The sequence below is a fragment of the Stegostoma tigrinum genome, chromosome 27, assembly GCF_030684315.1.
Source record: "Stegostoma tigrinum isolate sSteTig4 chromosome 27, sSteTig4.hap1, whole genome shotgun sequence".
Classification (NCBI taxonomy): domain Eukaryota; kingdom Metazoa; phylum Chordata; class Chondrichthyes; order Orectolobiformes; family Stegostomatidae; genus Stegostoma; species Stegostoma tigrinum.
In genome coordinates this window covers 45,101,188-45,127,298 of record NC_081380.1, presented here as the reverse complement: position 1 = coordinate 45,127,298, position 26,111 = coordinate 45,101,188, and the positions used below count along the sequence as shown (strand labels likewise).

The 26,111-nt window shown below is 39.9% G+C and overlaps 1 protein-coding gene across 2 annotated transcripts in view; it reads left to right on the top strand.

Moving 5' to 3' along the window:
- The window catches only part of bcas3 (BCAS3 microtubule associated cell migration factor), a 1,086,700-nt gene that overhangs the window by 108,278 nt on the left and 952,311 nt on the right, over positions 1-26,111 (top strand). The window lies entirely within an intron of this gene.

Here is a 26,111-nt window from a genome sequence, read left to right as displayed (position 1 = left end):
GAAGCACTGAAGGAGTCTGAGATGGATCGTCCACTTGGCACTTCTGGCTGAAGATTGCTGCAAAGACTTCAGCCTTACCTTTTGCACTAATATGTTGGGCTCTTTTGTCATTGAGGATGGGGATATTTGCGGAGCTGCCTCCTTCAGAGAGTTATTTAAATGTCCACTACCATTGACGACTGAACGCGATAGGACTGCAGAGCTTAGATCTGATTTGTTGGTTTTGGGATCACTTTTTCCTTAAGCTGTTTAGGATGCAAGTAGTTCTGGTAGCAGCACCAGCTTGACATCTCATTTTTAGTACTGTTCCCGGCATGCCTTTCTGCACTCTTTGTTGTTATGGTTAGTTCCCTAGCTTGATGGTAATGGTTGAATGGGTGATATGCTAGGCATGAATTTCCAGGTTATGCTGGAGTACAGTTCTGCTGCTACTGATGGCTAGCAGAGCCTCATAGATGCCCAGTCTTGAGTTGCCAAATCTATTTGAAGTGTGTCCAATTTAGCATGGTGATAGCACCATACAGCATCCTATGTATGAAAGCAGGGCTATTTCTTCACAAGGATTGTGCGGTGGTCACTCTTACCCATATTGTCATGGTCAGATGCAACTGCAACTGGCAGATTGGCAAGGATCCAATCAAGTACATTTTTCCCTCTTTTTGGTTTCCTCACCGCCTGCTACTGACCCAGTCTAGCAGCTATATCCTTTGGGACCCAAACAGCTGCATCAGTAGTGCTGCTGCCAAGTCACTGTCGGGCATTGAAATCCTGTACCCAGAGTATATTTTGTGCCCTTACCACATTCAGTGCTTCCTGCAAATGATGTTCAACAGGGAGGAGTACTGATTAATTAGCCAAGGGAGGACAGTACGTAGTAATCAGCAGGATATTTCCTTGCCCACGCTGAACCTGAAGCCATGAGACTTCATGGGGTCCAGCGTCAATGTTGAGTATTCCCTATGCAATTCTTTCCTGACTTTGCTGCCACCTCTGCTGGGTCTGTCCTGCCAGTGGGACAGGGATGGTGATGATTCTGTCTGGGACATTGTCTATATGATATGATTTGATGAATATGACCATAGCAGGCCTTTTCTTGATTAGTCTGTAAGACAGCTCTCCCAGGTTTGGCACTAGTCCCCAGATGCTAGTAAAGAGAACTTTGCAGGCGACAGGGGTGTTTCCGCTGTTGTCTTTTCAGGTGTGTAGTCAATGCGGTTTCGTTTCTTTGTTGAGTGATGCAACTGAGTGGCTTGCTGGGCCATTTCAAAGGGCAGCTGAGAGTCAGCCATATTGCAGTGGGTTTGGAGTCGTATGTCGGCCAGATCATGAGGATAGCAGACTTTCTTCCCTGAAGGACATTAGTGAGCCAGATGGGTAATAGATAGAACACACCTTTGTGGAAATTATGTATTTGAATGTTGAACCCTTATCTTGAGAACAAACCAGTGATGTCACCTTGGGGAACCTGCAGGGGAATGGGTTAAACTGTGGGGTTTAGTTGTCTAACATGCATTGGCTCTCCCTCAAATGGCTGAGAGAGGCATGGTGGCCTGAATGGCCTCATCCTGTGCTGTATGATTTTCATTGTTCTTCTCTGTGAATAGGCTTTCAAAGAATTACACTTAAACCATGATCGATTTTATTGTACAATAGATTCTGAGTTATCCGGGGAAAGGCAGGTTTTGGGATAGATTATTTGATGAAAATTTTAGGAGTGAGTGCACTGTCTTTGTCCCCCAAAATTTCTTATGCAAAATCAGCACATGATTTAGTCAGGATTACCCTCCTAAAGACTTAGATCAGTATTGGTGGCAGTCAGGAAGTAAATTACCTGGCCTAATGTCTTGGAAGGCCAAATGTTGAAATGAAAACCTTGTTTAGTACTTAAATAAATAAAATCATTGAAATTATTTTTCTCATTCAGATGGAAAACAGAAAAAAAAGAAAAGAATGCTTTCTTTTCAACCATTTGCAGCTTTGGCTAATTATGTCTGTTGAAACTGGAATCTTTTGGTCAATGTAAACCTAGATGCTACCTATTTAATATCTAATTTAGTTTAGTCTTTAATGATTGAAACCTGGCCCTGAGTGAATCCTCCTCAACTGGCTATATATTCCACAATCTACTTCACTCAAACTGATATAGTAGTTGTGTGGGCCTAAACATCATATCTCAACTTAGACTGCCCCCCATTCTCCTCTCGTACCTTTTCCTTCTTTGACGATCTCACCTTGTTCTATCTCTTGCATCTCTCTTTTAAAATCCTTGCTGTCTATCAAGCCTATATCGTAATTTTCACTGAGTTATCATCATTGTTTTCCTCCTTCAGCCTTTGCACTGAGCAACTGGTGAGACTGGATTACTAAGTAGATTCAAGGCTGAGATAGGTAGATTTTTAATCAGTAAGAGAATCAAGGGATATGGGAAAAAGGCTGTAAAGTTGAGATGAAGCAATTTCTGGAATCTTTGATATGTAATTTGAGATAGAGTGAGGTGATGGCTTGATGATATTATTAACAGACTATTAATCTAGAAACTCAGATAATGTTTTGGGGACAGGATTTGAATCTTGTCACAGCAGATAGTTGTGATAACAAAGTGTGGAGCTGGATGAACACAGCAGGCCAAGCAGCATCTCAGGAGCACAAAAGCTGACGTTTCGGGCTTAGACCCTTCATCAGAAAAAGCGGAATGGGAGAAAACCCTCTCCCCCTTCCCCTTTTCTGATGAAGGGTCTAGGCCTGAAATGCCAGCTTTTGTGCTCCTGAGATGCTGCTTGGCCTGCTGTGTTCATCCAGCTCCACACTTTGTTATCTGGGATTCTCCAGCATCTGCAGTTCCCATTGTGTCTGACAGCGGATGGTTGAATTTGAATTCAGTAAAACTGTCAAGAATTAAGAATCTACCGATGACCATGAAATCATTGTTACTTGCTGGACAAGCTCATCTGGTTTACTCATGTCCTTGAGGGAAGGAAATCTTCCATCTTCACCTATTCTGGCCTACATGTGACACCAGAGTCACAGCAATGTGCCTGACTCTGAACTGCCTCTTGAAAAGCTCTAGCAAGTCTCTTAGTTGTATCAGTTGCTCACTATGACTTTATCAAGGAATGGGCAATAGCTGTTGGCTAGCCAGCGACTCCCATGTCCCATGACTGAATGACAAAACAGAATTGCAGCAATAAGATGAGGACCATTGGGCCTTGCAAAGTGCAACTACAGTAATCCGATGTTTGTAAAATTAAATGGTAACAGCTGATTCCCTTGCAAGAAACTCTTTTCGTGGAGTCATGCTGTGAGAGCAAGGCTATTTGGCCCATTGTTGTTGTGCTGGTTCTTTGCATGAGGTATCCAAACAACTTCATTCTCTGACTATTCTTCCGCATTTCCGTCTCTGTTTCCTTTCACAGTACTCTGTGCAATTGTCCTTTGAAAGTTATTATTTAATTTTCCTGAACCAACCCAACGGGAGGTGCACTGTAACACTGATAAAAAAAAAATTCTTGTCTGTCCCTTGGTTGACGGGAAATTTGTAACATAGAATGAGGCTATTCTATCCATTGCTTCCATGATTGCTGAAAAGGCCTTCAGGTACATATCAGTAAATTATAGGCTGGTCCGTCCAACCTCAGTGGTGGGGAAACTGTTGGAAGCTATTCTGAGGACAGAATTAATCTGCATTTGGAGAAGCAGGGATTAATCAAGAACATGGAGCATGATTTCATTGAAGGAAGTCATGCCTGATGAACTTGATTGCATTTTTTGAAATAACCAGGTGTGTAGATGAGGTCAACGGATTTGATGTAGTGTATTCAGACTTTAGCAAGGCTTTTGATAAGTCCCGCATGGAGACTGATAGTGATGAGGCCATGGGATCAAGAAAATTTGGCGTCTTGGATCAAGTATTGGCTGAATGGCTGGAAGCAAAGGGTGATGATCAAGGGCGTTTGTGTAACTAGATACCTGTGCCCATTGGGGATTCTGTGGGTATCTGTGTGGGCCCTTGCTGTTTGTCGTATATATTAACCATTTGGACTTGAATGTAGGAGTGTTGGTCAGTATGTTCATGGATGATATGAAAATGCCTGGGATGGTAATTAGTGAGGAGGATAGCCTTAAATTAGAGGGGGTTATCAATGGGCCAGCGAGATGGGCTGCTCGTAGGCAAATGGACTTCAGTTAGGATAAATGTGAGGTGATGGCAACTTGGACAGGGCAAACAAGGCAAGGAAATGCCTTGGTAAGATGCACAGAAGCAGCAAATTTCAGAAGGATCTTGGTGTTGATCTCCATGGGCCACTTAAGTTAGCATGACAATTCGATAAAATGTTGAAGAAAGCATCTGGGATACTTGTCTTTATTAACTGAGCCATAGAGTTTAAGAGCAGGGAGGGTCTTCTGGAACAGTACAAGACATTAGTTAATCTACAGCTACAGTATTGTGTGCACTTCTGGAACCACATTATAGGATGGATATGATAGTGCAGGAGAGGGAGCAGAGTAGATTTACCAGGATGTTGCTTAGGTTCTAGAGTTTTAGTTACGAAGAAAGTTTGGATGGACTGGGGTTGTTACCTTGGAGCAAAGATTGACATGGGACATGATTGAAATGTATAAAATTTTGGGGGCTGGAGACAAGGTAGACAGGAAGGAACTTCCCATGCCTGGAGGGATAAATGACCAGGGGTGTAGATTTAAGGTAAGGAGTATGAAATTTAGAGGGGATATGAGGAAACTTTTTTTTCACCTTGAGGGTGGGGGGAATCTGGAATATTACTGTCTGTAATGGCGGTAGTGGCAGAAATCCTCATAACATATAAGAAGTACTTGTGAACTTCCTTTATTGCTTTATTTGTCCCTTTCCCTTGCCAAATTCTCTTAAGATTTCTTCATGTACTATTCCTGAACTTTCATATTTCTCTAGCTTTTGACCTATTTCTTCTAATTCCCTCTCTAAGCCAATGATTTGATTTGATTTATTGTCATGTTTACCTAAGTACAGTATAAAGCTTTTGTTTATGAGCAGTACAGGCAGATCATAGTAAGCAATGATATATAGATCATAGGATGAAAAAGAAACTTGGACAGACACATACAAATTACATCATACGGGGAGTGTGCTACCCAAGTGGGATGGATCTTTGATGGTGTTGGCAGCCTTTCCGGGGCAACAAACTATGTAACAGGAGTCCATGGATGGAAGGTTGGCTTCTGTATTGTCTGGGCTGTACACACAATGTTATATAGTTTTTTATGGTCCTGGGCAGAGCAGTTGCCATAGCATGCTGTTACGCATCCAGACAGTATGCTTTCAGTGGTGCACCACTAAAAGTTGGTGAAGGCCCTTGTGGGTATGCCAAATTTGCTGAGTGGTCAGATAGAGAAGAGGCATTGTCGCACCTTCTTGACCACTGCATCTATATGGGAAGTCTAGGACAGGTCGTCTCTCCTAGGAACTTGACGCTCCCCACTCTCTCAACCTCAGCTCCTTTGATGTAGATGGGAGCATGTTCTCCTCCTTTCTTTCTGAAGTTAATGATCAGTTCTTCATATTTTCTGTGGTAGAGAGAGAGGCTATCATCGCACCATGTCACCAAGTTATCTACCTTCTTTCTGTATTTTGCCTCGTTGTTGCTTGATCTCCGTCCTATCACGGTGGTATTGTCAGCAAATTTGTAGATGGTATTTGTTTGGAATTCGGCAACACAGTTGAGAGGAAGTGTAGCAGGGGGCTGAGAACGATCCTTGGGGGCCTCCAGTGTCGAGTGTTATTGTGGAGGATGTGCTGTTGTCTATCTTCACTGATTGCGGTCTGTGATTGCTGAGAGCTGAGTATCCAGTTGCAGGGCGAGGCCGAGACTCAGGTTTCAGAGTTTTGAGATCAGTCTGGAAGGGATAATGTTATTGAAGGTGGAACTGTAGTCAATGAGCAGGAGTCTGACGTAGACTCTGCGGTCCAAATGTTTCAGGGATGAGTGCAGGGCTAGGGAAATGGTGCCTACTGTGGACCTGTTATATTTTGGCAAAATTATAGAGGATTGAGGCAGGCTGGGAGATTAGAGTTCATGTGGGCCATGACTAGCCTGTCGAAGCACTTCAAGATTATGGAGGTCACAGGCACTGGGCAATAGTCATTAAGATACGTTGTGTGTGATTTTTTTGGTATTGAGATGATGGTGGTCTTCTTGAAGCAGGTGGGGACTATAGCTTGTAGGAGGGAGAGGTTGACAATACCTCCGTCATGAGGCTGGCACATGATCTAAGTGCTTGGCTGGAGACTCCGTCCAGGCCCATTGCTTTCCTTGGGTTGACTCCCAAGAAACCGATCTACTGTCTGCAGTGGTGACAGCGGGCACAGGTGTGTCTGGAGCTGGTGGCACTGTGCTGCTGGCATTCTGCTCAAACCAAATGTAGAAAACGTTGAGCACATCAGGAAGGGATGTGTCTTTGTCTACTATCTTGCTCTGCTTCATTTTGTATTCTGTAATGTTGTTTAGGCCTTGCTACAGGTGGAGGAAGTCAATGGTCAGTTTGAGCCTCTAACTTGGTCCAGTACTGCCTCTTGGGATCCCTGGCAGCTTTACAGAGGTCATGTCAATGTCAATACGTCAGTACAACTCCGTTCTGTTTTTTTAATGTACTGCTATAAAATTATGAATCACTCATTTTTCTTCCTGGCATCTATACTGTCTGAAACACGAACACCTGTGTTCATTTTGAGTATTGTTCTGCTATCTTTCAGATCCAATGTTATCACTCTCTTCCTCCAAAAATAGCCTAACCCTCAATCTTTGCAAATGAGTGTACCATCACAACAGCAACAAAACAACAACTTGAATTTACGTAGAAGTTTTAATTTAGTAAAGTATTCCTGGAGGCTACATAGGAGTCGTATCGAACAAAATTTAAAATGAAGTGACATAAGGAAATATTAGGACAGTTTACCAAAAGCTTGGTCAAAGTGGTAGGTTTTAATGAGTATTTCAAAGCAGGAGAGAGTTGGGGGTTGGTGGGCAACATTAGAGTTGGGTGCTTGGTAGTAGAAAGCATAGCTACTAACAATGGATCATTTAAGTTAGGAATAGATATGTTACCGGAATTGGACAGGTGTAGAGTAAGACTCAAGAATGTGACAGGAGAAAGCAGGGGTGAGGAGGGATTTGAAAACAAGGTTATCAAGGTTTTAAACTGCCTTCTGTCTCCAATGCCTATGAACATGCTGTCACCACCAAAATTTGTGTTCACCCCTTTTACAATTCCACGTTTGAATTTCTTCAGTCCAGTTTTCATCTGGCACAGCGTAAAACCTTCCCTAATCAATGAATGATTTTCTGTATGATTTTGCTGTGCTGCCTACAGTCACCATTCTGAATTTGTGGACTCTCTTCAGCACCCCGACTAAACAATCCAACAACATTGCCCTTCTGCTGTTCAGCTGAGTGGGACTATCTAACTTGTTTTTTGATTATTTTATAAACCCTGTATTATTAACTCTGTCCTTGGCCATCTTCCACTTTTCATCCATACGCAGCTGTTTGGCAACATCATAACAAGGTCATGACATTACAGTCCACTTATATGTTGAATACACCCAGTTCTTACTTCAGCACCACCTCCCTTGATTGAGCCATTGACTTTGTTAAGTATCTCGTCCCAGATGAATTGCAATTTTCTAAATATTGAGAAGCCCAATGCTGTTATTTCAGTCCCTGTCACAAAATTCTGATCCTTTGCCATTAATTCCCTCCAATTTCCTGGACATAATGGCAAGTTGAATCAGACTCTTTGCAGCATTTGTGTTTTGGTTGATTCTGAGCCCAATTTATGGCTCCATATCCTCATTATCATAAAGACGATGTCTGCCCCACCCTTGGCTTATTTGTCACTGAAATTTTCACTCGTGTTGATGTTACTTCCAGCCCTGACAAATTCAGTTTTTTTGTTACCAACTTCTTATTTTTCATCCTCCATAACTATGATCTTATCCAGCACTCAATATTCACATCCTAACCTAATTTGTCTCATTCATCAACCACCCCTGTACACCCACTCCATTAATGCTGCAATTTTAAAATGTTAACCTACATATTCAAAACCTTCTATGACCTTACCCACCCCTATCTTACCCAAACTCCCTCCATAAAGGCCTTTGAGAATGCGGTTTTTCTCCAGCTCTGGTCTCTTACATATTCTCTGCATCCTTGCATCCACGATTGGTGGCCATACTATAAGTCATCTTGGCTCCAAGCTCTTGAATTCTCTCCCTAATCCTCTGCACCTGTCTCTCCTTTGAGAGGCTCCTAAAAAAGTTACTATATTGCTCTAATGTCTCTTCCTTGTCTTTGTGTTAACTTCTGTCTGATTATAGTCCTATTGGAAAGGCTTGAAATGGAAGAGCAAACTCTCCAAAAATTGTTAGCCCAATATCTCTTAGTTTAGTGTTTTGAGTTTGTTTTGGAAGTATATTGTGATCAATCGCCCATCTTCTATAAAGTATTATTGAGTGTTTTCAAATTCTTCCTGCGCCCAACCACTGTATTGGCACATAGTTCCGTAGGTGTCTTACATTACGTTGCCTCACAGGCCATCCTTCCTGCAAGAGTTGTCAAGCTATTTATTTATGTAGGTTATCAAAGCTGTACCCTGTTCTTTCTTTATATTATGCCCTCATACATTAAAATCCCACCAAGAGCCATTGTAAGCTGTCCAGGAGGTCTTTCTCTTCCTTTCCCAAGACTTCAGAGTTGCTAAAATCAGTTTCAAAGCAATGGTATGAGATTAGTTAAATAGGCATGGACTAGAAATTAAATATTAAAATTTATGGTCTGTATTATTGTTTTTTTTAATTGAAGTCTATTGTTATCATTCTTGCCAGAGACCCACAGTTACACATTTTAGATCTTGCTGCAATTAATGTCTCAAGGGCAGTCAGGTCACTCCATTAGCAGAAAGAACGTCTTACATGTAAGGCTTCGGTTGAACTACGTAGTATTGAGTTGTATTGTAACCCAGTATGCCTCAAGTTCTGAAGGGGGTTACTCACATGCCCACACATACCAGTTCAGTTTTTTGGAAGACAGATTAAGAAAACATTTGGTTCGACCAATTCAGATATGAATTGTTCAGCTGTTTTATTTCACAGCATGCACATATAGACCATCAATTATGATCACTCTCTTAACTGGAACAGTACAACTTGTCTCTGTGTAATCATAGAAAATAATTGATGTGGTACTCTTTCTCGCATCTCAGTAGGTCAGCTTACTTGAATGAAACAAAATAACTTGTAGTTTTCCCATGTGATTTTTTTCTTATCTTGGCTATAGCTGTCCTTGCAGCTTCTAGTTATATAAAAAAAATCTCTGACTCTGTTTCTGTTATTGTATATCTCCATGTGTACACAACCCAAATGGTTGACATACACCAGATAGACCCTACTGAGATTGAAAACAACAATTGCTGGAGATCACAGTGGGTCAGACACCATCCATGGAGAGAGAGCAGGCTAATGTTTCGAGTCTAAATAACTCTTCATCAGAGTGGAAGTGAAGTGTGGAGGGGACAGCATTCATGCTATAGTTTTTTGGTGCGGTGGGTGTAAGGTACAAGTGGAGAAGTGACATTGATAGTTCAGATTTAAGTGATTGAAATGTGAAAATGGCAGAACAATGGCGTGTCTCCTGCCAGACTTGAAAGGACAGTAACTGGTTTGGGGGGAGGGGAGGACATGATGACAAGCTAAAGGAATGGGAAGAAATGGTAGCTATGGAAGTCAGTGGCTCTGTAGTGGCTGGTAGTGGACAGTTTATTCTCTGAAATAGAGGGAAGTGTCGATCATTCCTAAGCCCTACCGAGAGCTTGGGATCCAGGACCTCTGAACACTATGGGACACAATAGAAACATAGAAACATAGAAAATAGGAGCAACATTATGCCATTGGCCCTTAGAACATGCTCTGCCATTCAGTATGACCGTGGCTGATCAAAACTGCTCAGTATTCCAGATGTGGTCTCACCAAGATCATGTGTAGTAACAGTCAGACATTCTTGCCCCTGTACTCAAATTCTTTTGCTGTGTAAGTTAACTTTAGCCATCTTCACCTGCGTGTTCACTTCCAGTAAAATGTGTATGAATACATTCAGGTCTTATTGCATCTCCTCCTTCCCCAATCTATCGCTATTCAGATAATCTGCCTCCCTGTTTTTGTTCCAAAGTGCATAACTTCACATTTATCCACATTATACTTTACCTGTGATGCATTTGCCAGCTCACTCAATTTGTCTAAATTCCTCCTCACAGCCCACCTTCCCGCCCAGCTTTGTGTCATTGCAAACTTTGAGATATTACATTAAATGTCGTTAATATATCTTGTGAATAGCTGGGTCTTAACACTGACCCACGTGGTACCCCTCCATTCACTGCCTGCCACTCTGAAAAAGACCCGTTTATTCCTACTGTGCTCTCTGATGAAGGGTCTAGGCCCGAAACGTCAGCTTTTGTGCTCCTGAGATGCTGCTTGGCCTGCTGTGTTCATCCAGCCTCACATTTTATTATCCCGTTTATTCCTACTGTTTGTTTCCTTCTGCCAATCAGTTTGCCTGCATGTCAGTACACTAACCCAAAATCTTTTACTTTAGCACTTTGATTTTATATGCTAATCTCTTATGTGGGACCATTTTGTGTAATGCCTTTCCTAAAATCATGACTGCAGAATGGGGACAGCTCTGCAAACTCTACTAACACTTTTTGCCCTTCGTTGATTATAAACTGTATCCAAACAGATTCCACTTCATCGAATATCCTTCCTGAAAATCCAGGAGGTAAAAGGGTAAAACTTTTCTATTGCCTCCCCTATTAGCTCTATGAGTTACATCCTTGAAAGATTCCAGGAGATTTGTCAAGCATAACTTCTCAAAAGTCCATGCTGACTGCTTGACCATCCATAAATCTGAAACGCTCACTATTTTCTGAGTGCTCAACTATGAAGTCATATATTTGGACTCTTCGCATTTTCCCCACTTCCAGTGTGAAGCTAACTGGTCTATAATTCCCTGTTTTCTCGCTGAAATAACTACACAGAGGCTGGAATCTCATCACCAAATCACCCTTTATTTACTTGAGCACAGTACACTGTGGCCATCCAGCTCAGAGTCAGACCCCAGAAGTGAGGAGGCTCTAAATCCCCTGTTAATATTGGTCAACTAGTGCTTCCTGACTGGCCCAATTTAACAACCCCAACCAAGTATCTCATAGTCAGCAAGATCCACCTGGTTCCAATCACTGCACTCTCCACCGTTTTTTTAAATAGAGGAGTTACATAAACAACTGTTTCAGCGTCTACAGAATTGTGAAAGATGTTCACCAATGTATCCACTGTATCTAGGACTACTTCCTTACATAATCTGAGATTATTATGCCCTGGGGATTCATCGATCTCGAATTCCATCAATTACCCCAACACCATTTCCCTGCTAATATATATTTTCTTCAGTTCCTCCCACTCACTGGACCCTATGTTTCCCAACATTTTGGAACATTATATGTGTCCTCCTTTGTGAAAGCAGAACTTAAGTATCTATTTAATTGGCCTATCATCTCTGTTCCCCATTATAATTTTCCCTGTTTCTGCCTGTCAGTGTTTGTCTTCACTTATCTTTTTCAGTTCACAGTGGAAGTTTTTGCAGTCAGTACATTTGTGCTCTGCAAGATAACTTCCTCCTTTTCTTAATCAATCCCTTTATCCTCTTTCCTTGAAATCTAATTCGAGTCCTTAGATCTGCTGCTGTTTTTGGCCAATTTGTTTGCCCCTTTTATTCGATCTAATACTATCTCTAATTTCCTTTATTAGCTATTGTTGGACCACCATTGTTGTTTTATTTTTGTGCAGCAGAGGAATGAATAATTGTTCCAGCTCCTTCATGTGCTGTATAAATATTTGCCATTGTCAATCCACCGTCACCTTTAAGTAACGTTCCCCAATTTATCACAGTCAGTTCACCATCGTGGTTTCCTTTCTTTAGATTCAACACCTAGCCTCAGAATCAATGACGTCACACTTCGCTTTAATGAAGAGTTCTATCAAATTATGGCCTCTCTTCCCCAAGTGGTCATTCACAGCTAGATTGCCAGTTATGACTTTCTCATTATGTAATACCCAAACTAGGATGGCCTATTCTCTACTTAAAGTCACCCATAATTTCAGTTGTACTTTTAATGGTTGCATCTCTAATTTCCTGTATAATGCCTTTCCCAATATTACCACTGCAGTGTGGGTACTGCTATACAACCTCTACTGTCACTTTTTGCCCCTTATTGTTTTTAAGCTGTATCCATACAGATTCCACTCCAACTAATATCCTCCCTAATATTGTTTTAGTGTTTGTGTTAATGTTAATTTACTTTCAGCGTTTATCAGTCACTGTGATAAGTGAAGAAATTATTATAGTCTTTGGGACTGTAGGTTGCGATTTTCCTCTAAGTGTGCAGTAGGTGTCTTGAAGACCGAGATACACCACCTTAATAAAGAGAAAAGTTGTCTGATGAAGTGATAATCACAGGCTGACAGCCACTGGAACACCAATGTCACTTCAGAGCAAAGGCTGCTGGAGCTGCACAATAGAACTGAAAACTAGGTACGTGAGAATGAAAGTGAAGTTTGAGGAGGAGGGAGATCATGTGATGGGTGTTCTGGGGAGAATGAGGTTTGGGAAAGATGTCGGAGGCAAGAGCAGTGGGCAGATTTTTAATGGCACCTCCCTGTTTTGTGCCCAAGTCCCCAGCAGTCCCTAGCTTTGTGAAAATTGTCACTGCACGCTGAAACTGGAAGGTGGTTGCTCCACTGTAGCAGTTGGGAAGGCTGTCATCTTTTTCACCTGCTGGGAACAAAATTCGTTGGCTATTGGCAGATTCAGGCTCTTACCTGTTGTTGTTAATGGACTACTTGGAGGTCTTTATTGATAACAGTTTGGGAAGGTTGACCAGAACTTAATTGCTGAGGTGGCAGGGAGGGGACAGGTATCTTCTTGATGTCAATCTGGCTAAGTATTTGCTCCTCTTGCCACTTTCTCCACCATTTTCAGGGAAGGAAAATTCTACCCACAATTTCAAAGCTTAATTCAAGAGCATACATCATCTTGGTCCCATTGCTTTCTAGGTAATAAACATGTGAATCCACTTTGCCTTGAAATATAGCATTTCATAGTAAGTCTTTTTCCTGTTAATCTTTTTTGTGGAAGAAAAGTAAACAAAATCCTGAGACATGACACTTTGCATAAGAGAGAATTGATACCACACCTCACCTCTGGTTCTTCTGCCAATTATCTTAAATTTGAACATAAAAACAAAAAGTGCTGGAAGGTCTCAAAAAGTCTGGCATCATTTCTGGATCGAGAAATAGAGTTGACATTTTGGGTTTCTGACCTTAAATTGTGTCCCCATGGTTAATGACCAAATAGTACTGGTGGCAGTTTATTCTTATTTATTCGACCAATATCCTTCAACATTTTGAATACGCATCCAGATGCCTTTAAAATGTTTTAATTGTACCCCACCTCCATCACATCCTGTGGCAGCTTGTTCCATACACGCAACACCCTCTGTGTGAGAGTTACCCCTCAGATCCATTTTAAATCTTTCCCTTCTCACCTTAAACCTATCCCCACCAGTTTTGGACTCTAATACCCTTGGGAAAGGATCTTGACTTTTCACTCTAGACATTCCTCTCATGATTTTATAAACCTCTGTAAGGTCACCCCTCAGCCTGCAATGCTTCAGGGAAAATGGCCGCAGCATATGCAGCCTCTTGGTATAGCTCAAACCTCTAACCCTGGCAACATGCTTGTAAATGTTTCAAATTTCACAACATCTTTCCTGGAACAAGGAGACCAGAAATAAACACAGTATTCCAAAAGTGGCCTCACCAATGTCCTTTACAGCCATAACATGACCTCTCAACTCTTATACTCAATGCACTGACCAATAAAGGCAAGCATACCAAATGCCTTCACTATCCTGTCTACCTGCGACTCCACTTTCAAATAAATATGAACCTGCACTCCAAAGTCTCTTCATTCAGCAACACTCCCCAGGATCCTGCCATAAATGTCTTAAGCCTCACACTGATTTGCCTTCCAAAATGCAGCACCTCACATTTATCTAAATTAAACTCCATCAGCCACTCCTCAGCCCACCTGCCCATCTGATGTGGGCCCCATTGTATTGAGAGGCAACCTTCCACTACATGAACAATTTTGGTGTCATCTGAAAACTTATTAACTATACCTCTGGTTTTCACATCCAAATCATTTATAATAATGACAAAAACTATAGCACCCAACACTAATCGTTGTGGCATACGACTGGTACAGTGAAAAGTTTACAAGTTGCTTCCTGAGGTGCCATCTTAGATACAAAAGGTGCGGATTCTTAGGTACAAATTCTTAAGGAAAAAAAGTAGGAACATAAATAAATAAGAAGTCCAGCATGACAGATCATAGGAATTAATTAGAAAATAAAGAAATAGAAAGTTCTGAATAACAGCCCTACCAATCCAATCCACACCGGCCTTGACCCCAGACCGCACCGGGCTTCACACTGAGGCTCTCAAGGCTGGGAGACCACTCCTGGAATCATCTCAAGGCCAGAAGTCTTTGTTGGGACAAAAGACTGCTACACCAGGAGAGAAGGGTGCATGGATAGTGTAAATAGTCAAGGTGTTTTCCCCAGGGTAATGGAGTCCAAACCTAGAGAGCAAATGTTGAAGGTGAGAGGGGAAATAATTAAATAGGACCTAAGGGGCAATCTTTTCTTGCAGAGGGTGGTGTCTGTTTGGAATGAGAGACCAGAGTGTGTAAGGGAGGTTAGCACAATTAAAACATTTAAAAGACAACTGGATGGGTACATAAATAGGAAGAATTTAGAGGGATATGGTCCACATGCTGACAAATGGGGCTAGATTAATTTGGGATACCTGGTCAGCATGGATGAATTGCACCAAAAGGTTTGTTTCCACACTGTACAACTCTACAACTCTATTACTGTATTTGAGTACATGCGACAATAAAACTAATTCCAGATCTAATCCTAGTTCTATAAATCAGACCCTCCAGTGCCAGCAACATACTTGTAAATCTTGTTTGCAACATCTTAAGCTTAATAGCATTATTCCTACAGAAGGGCGACCAGAATGATACACAGTATTCTAAAAGTGGCCTCACCAATGTCGTGAACAGCCACGACATAATGCCCCAATTCTTGTACTCAGTGTTGTGACTAATGAAGACAAGTGTGGCGAACATGTGCAACGATGTCTGCATTCAAACAATAAAGTAACTGAAATGCAACTACTCATTGATTGATAAGCTTTGTGGATATGGGTTTCATCTCAGTTTACATTCAAACAGCACCTTTCAAATAAACATCCTGAGGCATGTCATGATATAGTGAGGTAAATGTAGAGTTGCCAACTCTCGTTGAACATATTGAACTCATACAAAGTTTCATCATATGACGTCAAAGCGTTGTGCTCTGATATTCTTGCTGTTGTTTGCCGGACACGCTAATTCTTTATAGCAAGCAGAAACAGAACCAACTGTTTATTACCCGTGAACTATTTCTTGACTGTCAGACAAACTTTCCTTTAACCCATCTCCAGTAGATTTTTAACGATTAAACAAACTTTTTCAAAGAAAATGAGGAAAAAACCCCACATAATTCTCTAAATGCTCTATCCTCTTGAGATGTTCATAGCAGTGCCCTGGAAATTATTCTTACATTTCTGGAGACTCGGCACGATATGCTTAGGGCTTGCTGATGGATGGCAAACAGAAAATGGGAGAGAACTTACGGGAGATGACTGAAGATTGGCATGGTGTAGTTTTTGCATTGATAAGGTAGGAAAGAAATAGCTTAACAAAAACATTCAAGGAGAAAATGACACAGCGTGCCTGCTGCCCCATTTGTGGTGGCAGAATCAAATGGATTGTAGAGTGAGAAGATAAGACACGACACCTGAACTTAGCACTAGAAAAGTAAGGTGGAGTAGAGTCTGCTTAACTGCTTCGATAAAATTTGTTTTACTTGATTTTGTACTCAGATATCATAAGGTAACAATGAGAAGTTTGTCAAAGTCAAGCTTTGCTGAAATCAAAAGTATAAATAGTTGACCCTGTTGGCAAGTATTAGGAAATAAAGAGGTTGCTTGCTGTCCATCAGAAACATTTATTGGTTTCTCCCCACTCCTTTGTGTATTGATGTTTGTGCAATCTCAGCTCTTTGGAACTGAACGGGTTTTAAGCTCTTTTTCTATTGTGTCCACATGGCTTTTAGCTGCTCATGTAATTGCACTGCAGCTGCATATGCCTTTTTATCCATCTCATTTCCAGTAAAATTCTGAGCATATGTTCAAAAGCTGGGTGGCGACTCTGTTTATTTTCAATTGGCCCAGATCTGAACTTCAGCAGATTTTCTGAGACAGTAAAGTGTACAACAACAGCATTGAGCTGAGCTGGAAACAGATAAAAGCCAAATGTTTCCACAGAGAATGAGTTATAGATATATAACACTAAGGCTAAAAGATTCCAAACTGAAATGAATAACTTGTGAAATGAATTATAAGAGAATCTGATTGCAGTCAATATGGCACACAGTGTTTTACCATGTCTAACTGTCAAAGAGGGATTGTTTGATTCAGGAGTTGAGGGTGGGTGGGTTTGGCTCTTAATATAGGTGACAGTGGTGATAAGAATTTTTTTTTCAAGGTGTGAAGCTAGTAATTCAAATAGTTTGTGTTTAACCCTGTACTTTTAATAATACAGTATACTTCAAAACTTAATGACAAAAATAGTTTATTTCATCATCTTTGTCCCATTTAGCAAGATAGCTACAATTAAAGTATTTAGTCTACATCAATTGAAAAATTCAAACATATTTTATATTTATAAGGCTATAATAAATAGGAACAGGAGTGAGCTGTTCAGCCCCTCAAGCCTACTCTGCAAATCTTTAATGTCATGGCTGATCTGCCCCATGCCTTAGTTCCTATTTCATTGCCAGCTTCTCAAAGCTCTCAAATCACTGATATTTCAATAAGACCCATCCCTCAGTTTTCTAAATCTTAATAAATAAAGGCATGACCTGTTTAGCCATCCTCGGTAAGTCAAACCCTTCACCCGGAATTTCTGTCTCTCTTTTTAACTGCCTTCACTGCTATCATATTCTTTTTAAATACGTGGACCAAAATTGCACACTGCTCCAGCCACACCAACAACCTGTATACATGTAATAAGATCTCCTATTTTTTTAAACTCCAGCCCCTTAGAATTAAAGGCCAATATTCATATTTCCTTTTTAATTACTTTCTACACCTGTTGCTAAATATTTGTGTTTCTTGCACAAAAACACTCACACCCCCTCTGCTGCATTTTCTGGAGTCTCTCTCCAGTTATGTAATAGTCTGCCTTCTGATACTTACTACCAAAGTGCATGAGTTCACACTTGCCCATACTAAAATCTTCTGCCAAGTATTGGCCCATTCATTCAACCTATCTACATTCCATTGCAGATTTCTAGCCCTTCTTCCATCATGCCCTCTGACCTATTCTTGTATCATCAGCAAACTGGAGACATGACACTCTGCGCATTCCTCCAAGTCATTAATACGCACGAGTAAATAATTGAGGTTCTAAGCCTAATACTTGTGTAGTTTCCAACTTTAAAAAAAACCCAGTCATCCAGACTATCTATCCTTAATGTGTTAACTAATGTTCTTTGCAAATACATTATCCCTAAAACTTTGAGCTCTGAACTGGTGCAATCAACTTTTATGCAGCCCTTTATCAACTGTCTTCTAGAAATTGAAATATAGCTCATCTTTCTCTTTATCAGCTCTGCTTGTTATATTCTCAAATAATTCTAGCAAATTTGTCAAACATGGTTTCTTTTTCGCAAAACCATGTTGATTCTGTTTGATTACGTTAGATTTTTCTAAATATCCTGCTATTCCTTCCTTATTAATGGACTCTACCATTTTCCCAATCTACCATTTCAGGTTAAATAGTTGTGCAGTTTCCTGCTTTCTGTCTCCCTACCTTCTTGAATAGGAGCGTTTTGTTAGTGGTTTCCTGATACGCTGGAACCTTCCTGGAATTCAGTGAGTTCTGGAATATCTCAGCCAATGCCTCCACTGTCTCTTCAGCCACTTTATTTAAAATTTAGGATGCGGAGCATCACGTCCTGATGACTTGCCTGTCTTCAGTCCAATTAGTTATTAAATACTTTGTCTCTTGTGATAAAGACTGTTATAAGACTTTTCCTTCCCTGGGCATTTTGCTTACCTGATATCTTTGGATGTTTATAACATCCTCCTCCATGAAGATTGATACAAAATATTGATTTTAATTACCTTCCATTTCCTTGTTTCCAGTTGTCAATTCTCCAGTCAGATCCTTTGAATCCCACCTTCACTTCAGCTTCTCTTTTTCCTTACATATATTGGTCAAAGTTCTTGCTGTTTTATTTTATATTTCTTGCCAATTTACTGTCATAACTAATTTTCTCCCTTTCTGTTAGCTTTTCGGTCATTTGCTGCGACGTTCCTAAAAAAAAATCATAATCCTCGGCCTATCACTAATTTTCCCATCTTTGTATGCCTCAGTTTTTGATTGGATTCTCACCTTGACTGCCTTGAACTGATTGCTGTCTAGGTACGACTGCTGTACTCAATACACAGAACAATAAAGGCAAGCATACGAAATGCCTTAGTGATAGTAGGAACTGCAGATGCTAGAATCTAGGGTAACAAGGTACACAGCTGGATGAACACAGCAGGCCAAGCAGCAACAGAGGAACAGGAAGGCTGACGTTTTGGGCCTTGACACTTCTTAAGAAAATTTCATTAGGTGTATAAGTATTACCCTGATTTGCCTTCCAAAATACAGCACCTCACATTTATCTAAACTAAACTCTTTCTGACGTTTTTCGGCCCATTGGCCCATCTGATCACGATCCCATTGTACTGAGGTAGCCTTCCTCAGTATCCACTACATCTCCAATTTTAGTGTCATCTACAAAAATACTAACCATTGTTCACATCCAAGTCATTTATATGAATTACAAAAAGCAGTGGATCTAGCACTGACCCTTGTGGCACACTGCTGGTCACAGGCCTCCAGCCTGAAAACTAGCCCTCCACAACCACCGTCTGTCCTCTACATTTGAGCCATTTCTGTATCCAAGTAGCTAGTTCTCCATATATTCTCTGTGATCCAACCTTGCGAATCAGTCCATCATGAGGGACCTTATCGAATGCCTTACTGAAGCCCACAGAGATCACAACTGCTGCTCTACCCTCATCAATTCTATTCATCGCTACTTCAAAAAAACTCAGTCAAGTTAACTTCCTTAGTTTTATACTGTATGGCTCTTTATCCATTCATTCATTGTTTCCCAAGCTCTCTAACTTACATTAGTTCCTGGTTAAATAATGCTTCAAGTTTAAAATTCCAGGATTTTTTTTGCAAATCCCTTTGAGGTCTCAGATTTCTCATTTTTTGTGCTCTTTTTCAGCATCACAATTCTGAAGATATTTGCAGTCCACCAATTCTGGCCCCTTGAGTGTATCCGATTTTAACTGTACCATCATTAGTGGCTGCAGCGTCCATTGCTATGGCTTCAGCTCTGGAAATCCCCCTTGAATCGCCTTTCTTTCCTTCTTTCCTCACTTAATAATATCCTTAATACTTATCTCTCTAGCGAGCTTTTATTCATCTGCCCTAATATTTCCTTTTGTGGCTGCAGCAAAATTTGTTCAGTGATACTTCTGTAAGCTATATTAAGACATTTTATCTTGCTATTTGGGTGTTATAGGTGCTTTATTACATACGTGTTGTTGTTGCATCTGTCCTTTTTTTTAAAAGCTTGATAAACCTGATCTACCATCATCCCAAATATGGATACAAAAACTCCAATTTTTTTGGCTTCTACATCCCTTTGAAAATTCTGTCATTTCACTTACAGGCATGCAGTCATCTATAACATCAGTATAGTACAGCAGGAGTGTGACATAGTTGGAAGTTTCAACCTTTAGTTCAAACATTAACCAGCTGTTCTTTGTCAAAACAATTCAATTGAGCTTGAAAGATCCTGTGCCATAATTTAAAGAATCGGGAGCGCTCTCAAGTGTGCTACCCAGCATTAATTTCTCAAAAAAAAATCAGTGGCATTAATTTCTCCAAAAAAAATCAGTCACTTAATTTAATGAGGTGCTATATAAACTAAAGGATATGTGTTGATATCTACAGTTCTTCTCATAATTCTGATTTTCACTTTCATTACCAGGGTGCTGCCATTATGTTGCCCGTTTTGATTCATTCTAATGAAATAGTTATACTTAAATAGGAAACATCATTCATTTCCCAAGGTATTTAAGAGTGCTTCGTCTGTGCACTATTAAACATTGATTGGGTGCACTCAGAGGGAGTACCTGGTTCCCCGCAGCATGAAGTACTCAGAGGGACCGTAAACAAGTTCACCTGTAGTCCACAAACATTCTCCTGTTAGAACAGTTTGTAGATCAGCAATAGGAACAAATAATGACACTTACATAGCTTGAGCCTGTGCACAGAAAATGTAATATGCAAGTAAACACGAAGAGTGAAAAATGTGGAAGTATTAACATAATGTTAATGCCACTGGACTAATGAGCAACAGTCCCAGGCTAATGTTCTGGGACTGCGGGTTGGAATCATCCCATGACAGATGTAAGAATTGAATTCAAGAAAATCTGAAGCTGAAAACTAGCCTCTTGACGACCATGTAACCATTCCAATTAAAAAAAAATCTAGTTCACTAAAGTCCTTTCAGGAAGTGACATTACATTTTTACCTGGTCTGACCTACATGTGACTTCAAACCCAGAATAGTGTGTTGACTGTTAAGTGTATCTAGAGAGCAATCAGTTCAAGAGAAATTACAGATCAGTAGAAAAGCTGGCCTTGTCATCAGCACCTACATGCAAGAATGAATAAAACTAAGTTGAATGAATTTTTTTGTGTGTCAAATTCTATTGAAACAGATGGAACGAAGCCCCAAACAGAAGATGTTGGAGGTCTGGACTTGGAACCTGGTCTTTTGTTTGTTCCCTGTTGGATGTTTCACAGTGATTTAATCCAAATAGTTTCCTTTTTGAAGTTTCAATAGTACACAGAGTCAGCCAGAGCTTCACGGAGAATCTTTTCAGTTCCTTTTGAATGGGCTCTATGTTAAGTACAGAAATTGACCCGAGTGTATAACCTGCCATGTGTAATGCAGAATGAAAATATGGTATTTATTTTCGGTTTTCCCAGATGATTCTAACTTATTTAAAGCAAAAAAAAGTCAACTGATTGCAGTTGGATTAAACACATGTAGTTTTTCAATGCGTTCCCTCACATTCAGATTTTGTCCCTCCTTGATAGCACCCTCACTGAAATGTAGGAGGAAGACTTCTTAAAAAAGTGAACCAGATCTGCATTAATTCTAAATACTTCAGTGGGATTCTTTCAAAAAGTATAAACATTCTTGCTTCTAACATAAGTAATATGCAGAACAAAATTGAAATTTAATAATAATTGTTTCTTGCATCTGTCCTTAAGTTTTCTTTTTATTTTCCTCATTTCGTAATTTTGGAATGCTAACATTGTCTACTATTGTGAAGGTCGATGCAAATTATTTATTCAGCTCCTCTGCCATTTCCACATGATTATTTCCCCAGTCTCATCTTAGGGATCTATGTTCACTTTGGCTGTCCATCTTGATATTTCTTGCAAATTTTCCCTCAATGCTTATTTTCTTCTTTTTATCGGCTCTCTTCATTTGATTTTGAAAACTTTCCCAATCTTCTGGCTTATCACTAATCTTTGCCACATTGTATGTTTGTTCTTTCAATCTGATGTTATCCTTAACTTTCTTGGTTAACCGTGGATCGCCTGTTCCCTTCTGAGAATCCTTCTTCCACACTGGAATATATTTTTGCTATGTGCTATGAACCTAAACACCTGCCATCGTTCCTCAACCATTTTTGCTACTAAAATCCTTTCTTAGTTCACTATAGCTAGTTTTGCCCTCACTCCTTTGTAATTACCCTTGACTAAGCTTAGCACGGTTATTTACAAACCAACTTCACATCCTATCTGTATGCATCACAGCTTGGTATGGTAACTGCTCTGCCCAAGACTGCAAGAAATTACAGACAGTTGTGCACGTAATCTAGTCCATCACAGAAACTAGCCTTCTTTCCGTTGACCCTGTCTGCACTTTTTACTGCCTCAGGAAAGCAGCCAACATAAGCGAATACCCCTCTACCTTGGTTGTACTCTTTTCCACCCTCATCCATCCAAGCAGAAGATACAAAGGTTTGAAAGTAAGTACCAGCAGATTTAACAACAGCTTCTTCCCCATTGTTATCAGCCCTATGAATGGACCTCATATATTAGAGTTGATCCTTCTCTGCACCTTGTCTGTAGCTGTAACATTATATTCTGCATCTGTTCGATTATGCTGATATACTTATGTAAGATAGATTTGGCTGGTTAGCATGCAAAATAATACTTTTCGCCGTATCTCGGTAAATGGGACAATAATAAATCAAATTAAATTAAAAAAACAGACATTCCTCCCTCTCAAACTGAATGCCAGATTCTACCATGTTATCATCACTGTTTCTAAGGGGTTGTTTTAACTAACATTATTTATTGAACCTGCCTTTTAAATATTACTAGATTCAAAATTGCTTGATTTCTGTTGGATCCACCACATATTGTTCTAGGAAACGCTCCAAGATACGCTGTATGAAATTGTCCTCATGGCTTCCTCTGCCAGTTTGACTATCCCAATTTAATTGAAGTTTAAAGTCACCCATGATTAATGTACTATCTCTGTTATGTGCCATCATTATCCCCTGATTTATTCTCAGTCACACCATAAATCTAGTATTGGGGGACCTATAGACTATCAATGTCTTCTTTTCCTTCTTATTTCTTATCTCGACACATACGGATTCTACATCTTTCAGTTCAAGGTCTTTTGTTGCTATTGTATTTATTCTTGTACCAACATTGCTACACCATCACCCTTTCCTTCCTGCCTGCCATTTTGAAAAGTCACGTAAACCTGAATATTTAACTCCCAGCCTTGATCTCCTTGTAACCATGTCTCTATAGGGGCTGTAAAATCATACCTGTTAACCTGTATTTGTGTGGTTAATTCTTTTATTTTGTCGTAAATATCTTGTGCTTTCAAGTAAAGAACCATTAATTTTACTTTTTTATAATTTCTCTTCCTTTTGACCTATTTAATACAGTTTGAATACTCTGTCTCTTCCTGTCCCATTCTGGATATCATTATGCAAACTGTTGCCCTCTAATGCTGCCATATCCTCTTGTTTGCGAGCCTACATCTTCCATTCCCCAAATCCTAATGGGTGGCCTGTTTCAAAATGCTAGCACAGGCATGATGACCGAATGGTCTTCTTTAAGTTGTGTTATCCTATCATTTTTACACCAGATGACAAATTTTCCAAGAAATGGGAGGCATATGTATTGCATATGTGGGGTTAAAACCCCTAAAAGTTATATCCAGTTAGGATCCCAATGTCGTTCTCAGTCCTGCTAGGTTTCCCTGGGTGATATAAAAGACAAGTGAGGAATCCCTTTGGATCAGTTAGTTAGTAACTCTGGATTTTCCATCAAAGGCATTTGTTTCCCAGCCTGTCAGCAACTCGCTAGGCTTACTGAACTGAATACACAATAGAAAGAGTTTTGTCAGTGAAAAGTGACAAGCTGGGAATGCTTTGAGCAGTGATAGTGAAGTGCTCCAGCCATGTTAAGATGAGAAGAAACTGCTGAACAGAATACTTTTCTCAGAGGGCTTCATTGCTTGACAAAAGATTGCCAATTAGTTGAGTGGCACTTTATCCATATTGCATTAACTCACATTGACCACGGCATGGTAGATACTGATAGGTTGTTTCCATTGACTGGGGAATTAAACCAGAGACACGGTCTCAGGATAAGGAATCATCCAGCCCTGAGATGAGGAAAAATCGTCTCGTTCAAATGTGAATATTTGGAATTTTCTATCCTAGGGAATTTGTGAATGCTTAATCATTAAACAGCTGAGATAGACAAGGCTTTGCTTTTCCAGGCCAGCAAAAGATGTAGACAGTGGGCAGAAAGCAATATGAAGCCTTAGGTCATCAAATGATCATATCGAACGGTGAAACAGGCTCAATAGATCATAAAGCCCATTGAGTCTGCTTCACCGTTCAAATTGCTTTCTCCTACCTCTAGTGTTTATGTGTACATGCTACTAGGAATTCACGGTTTGATATAATTATGTGCATGAATCTTGTACAGTGCTCCATTACCTAACCTACACATACTACAGTATTCACTTGCCTACTTCTGTCATGCTCCTTCAAAGATACTGCATGAAAAAGTAAGTAAAATTGACATAATGTGGAAACTTTCAATTATCCTTTGGAAGTAATGAGTCTGAGTCTGCCAATTCTTAAAATTTCTTGTCTGACTATACATGTGTGTGGGTCATAGTGTATGTAAAATGAACTCCCATGTTTCCTTGATTAGAATGCTGTGGTTCTACACAGCACATTTACTGAACAAATATTTGGAAATTTCCACTGACATTTTGAAACTTGTTAGTATATAGACACCACAATCCCAGAGTGATCTCACGATGCAGTGACAGATTTCTTGTAACTAATCATTTGTTTTTACAAAATGCATGTCTCTGTTTATAGAAACAAAAATGGCTCAATTTTTTAAAGCTTCAGGGGAAAGGCATTTTTAAAATCCATTGTGAGAATAAGGCATAATAGAATCGATTCAATTAAGTTTTACTTCAAAGATTGTAAAAAAAAGTTGTAAAAAAAAATTTAAACTCTTTAATGGAATGTAGTGGGGTTTGAATTAGTTGCCCATCCTTAATAGCCCTTGACTGAATGTTTTGTGATGCTATTTGAAAGGGCAGTTAGGAGTCAACCATCATTGCTGTTGGGCTGACTAGGTAAGGAAGGCAAATTTTCTTCCCTAAAGGACATTAATGAATTAGACCTTCTCTGCGACAAATTTTAACAGTTTCACAGTCACCATTTTTGAAATTGGGCCTCTGGGTTACTCAAGAAGAGGTATTACCCCTATGACACTGTCTATTCAAAATAAATTATTGAATGTCTCGGTCCTAGACACCATCTAGAATTCAGCCAGCAAGTAATCAAATTAACCTGAATACTCCGCACTCTAGTCGTCCACAGAATTCCTTACATGGCAGGTTAACTCATTGCAAATCCAATAACACCAAACTTCCCCTGTCTGATATAAATCTGCCTTATTCCATAAGAAAGATTGCATTGAATCTATTGGTGTTGTAGTTTTCATAATTCTTGGACAGAGCATATTACTGTATTGTGGAAGACCCAAAATTTGGGGATATTTTATTATGAATGGTGCTTAATAAATGCAAATTGTTGTTCATTGTTCCATTCAAAATGGACACTGATAGGCGTGGCAGATTTTGATGCATGACCTAACTGCACTATTCTGTTGAAATTGTGCAAATTACTGAAATAAAGCACTAATAAACTATTTCCATTCTGCATGTCTAGGTTTCCTGCCTCATAAGATCTTGAAACATTGTCTGAAATAAAGTGGGAAGAATTGTAGATCTCTAATTATTTTTTGTTAGTTTCTTCTGGCGATGATTTTTGATTACTTGAATGATTTTATTTGTATGTATTTCTACCTAACATTATATGGTGGGGGAAATACTTATAAGGAAGATGCAGCACACAGGTGCATGATCTTCCTAGTTTTACCTGAGTCTGGATGTTTCATCTAAAGCGCAGACACTGTGATGGGTAATCTCAACAAATCTTGAGGAAAGGAAGGACAATGACCAAGGAGATAGCTTTAAGATAAGGAGCAGAAGGATGTGACGAAGTAATTTTTTCACCAGAGGCTGATGGAGTGTGGCTCACTGCCTGTAAAGGTGATAAAGGCAGAAACCCTCATAACACTTAAGGAGTATTTAGACATGTTCTTGCACTGCCATGGCATA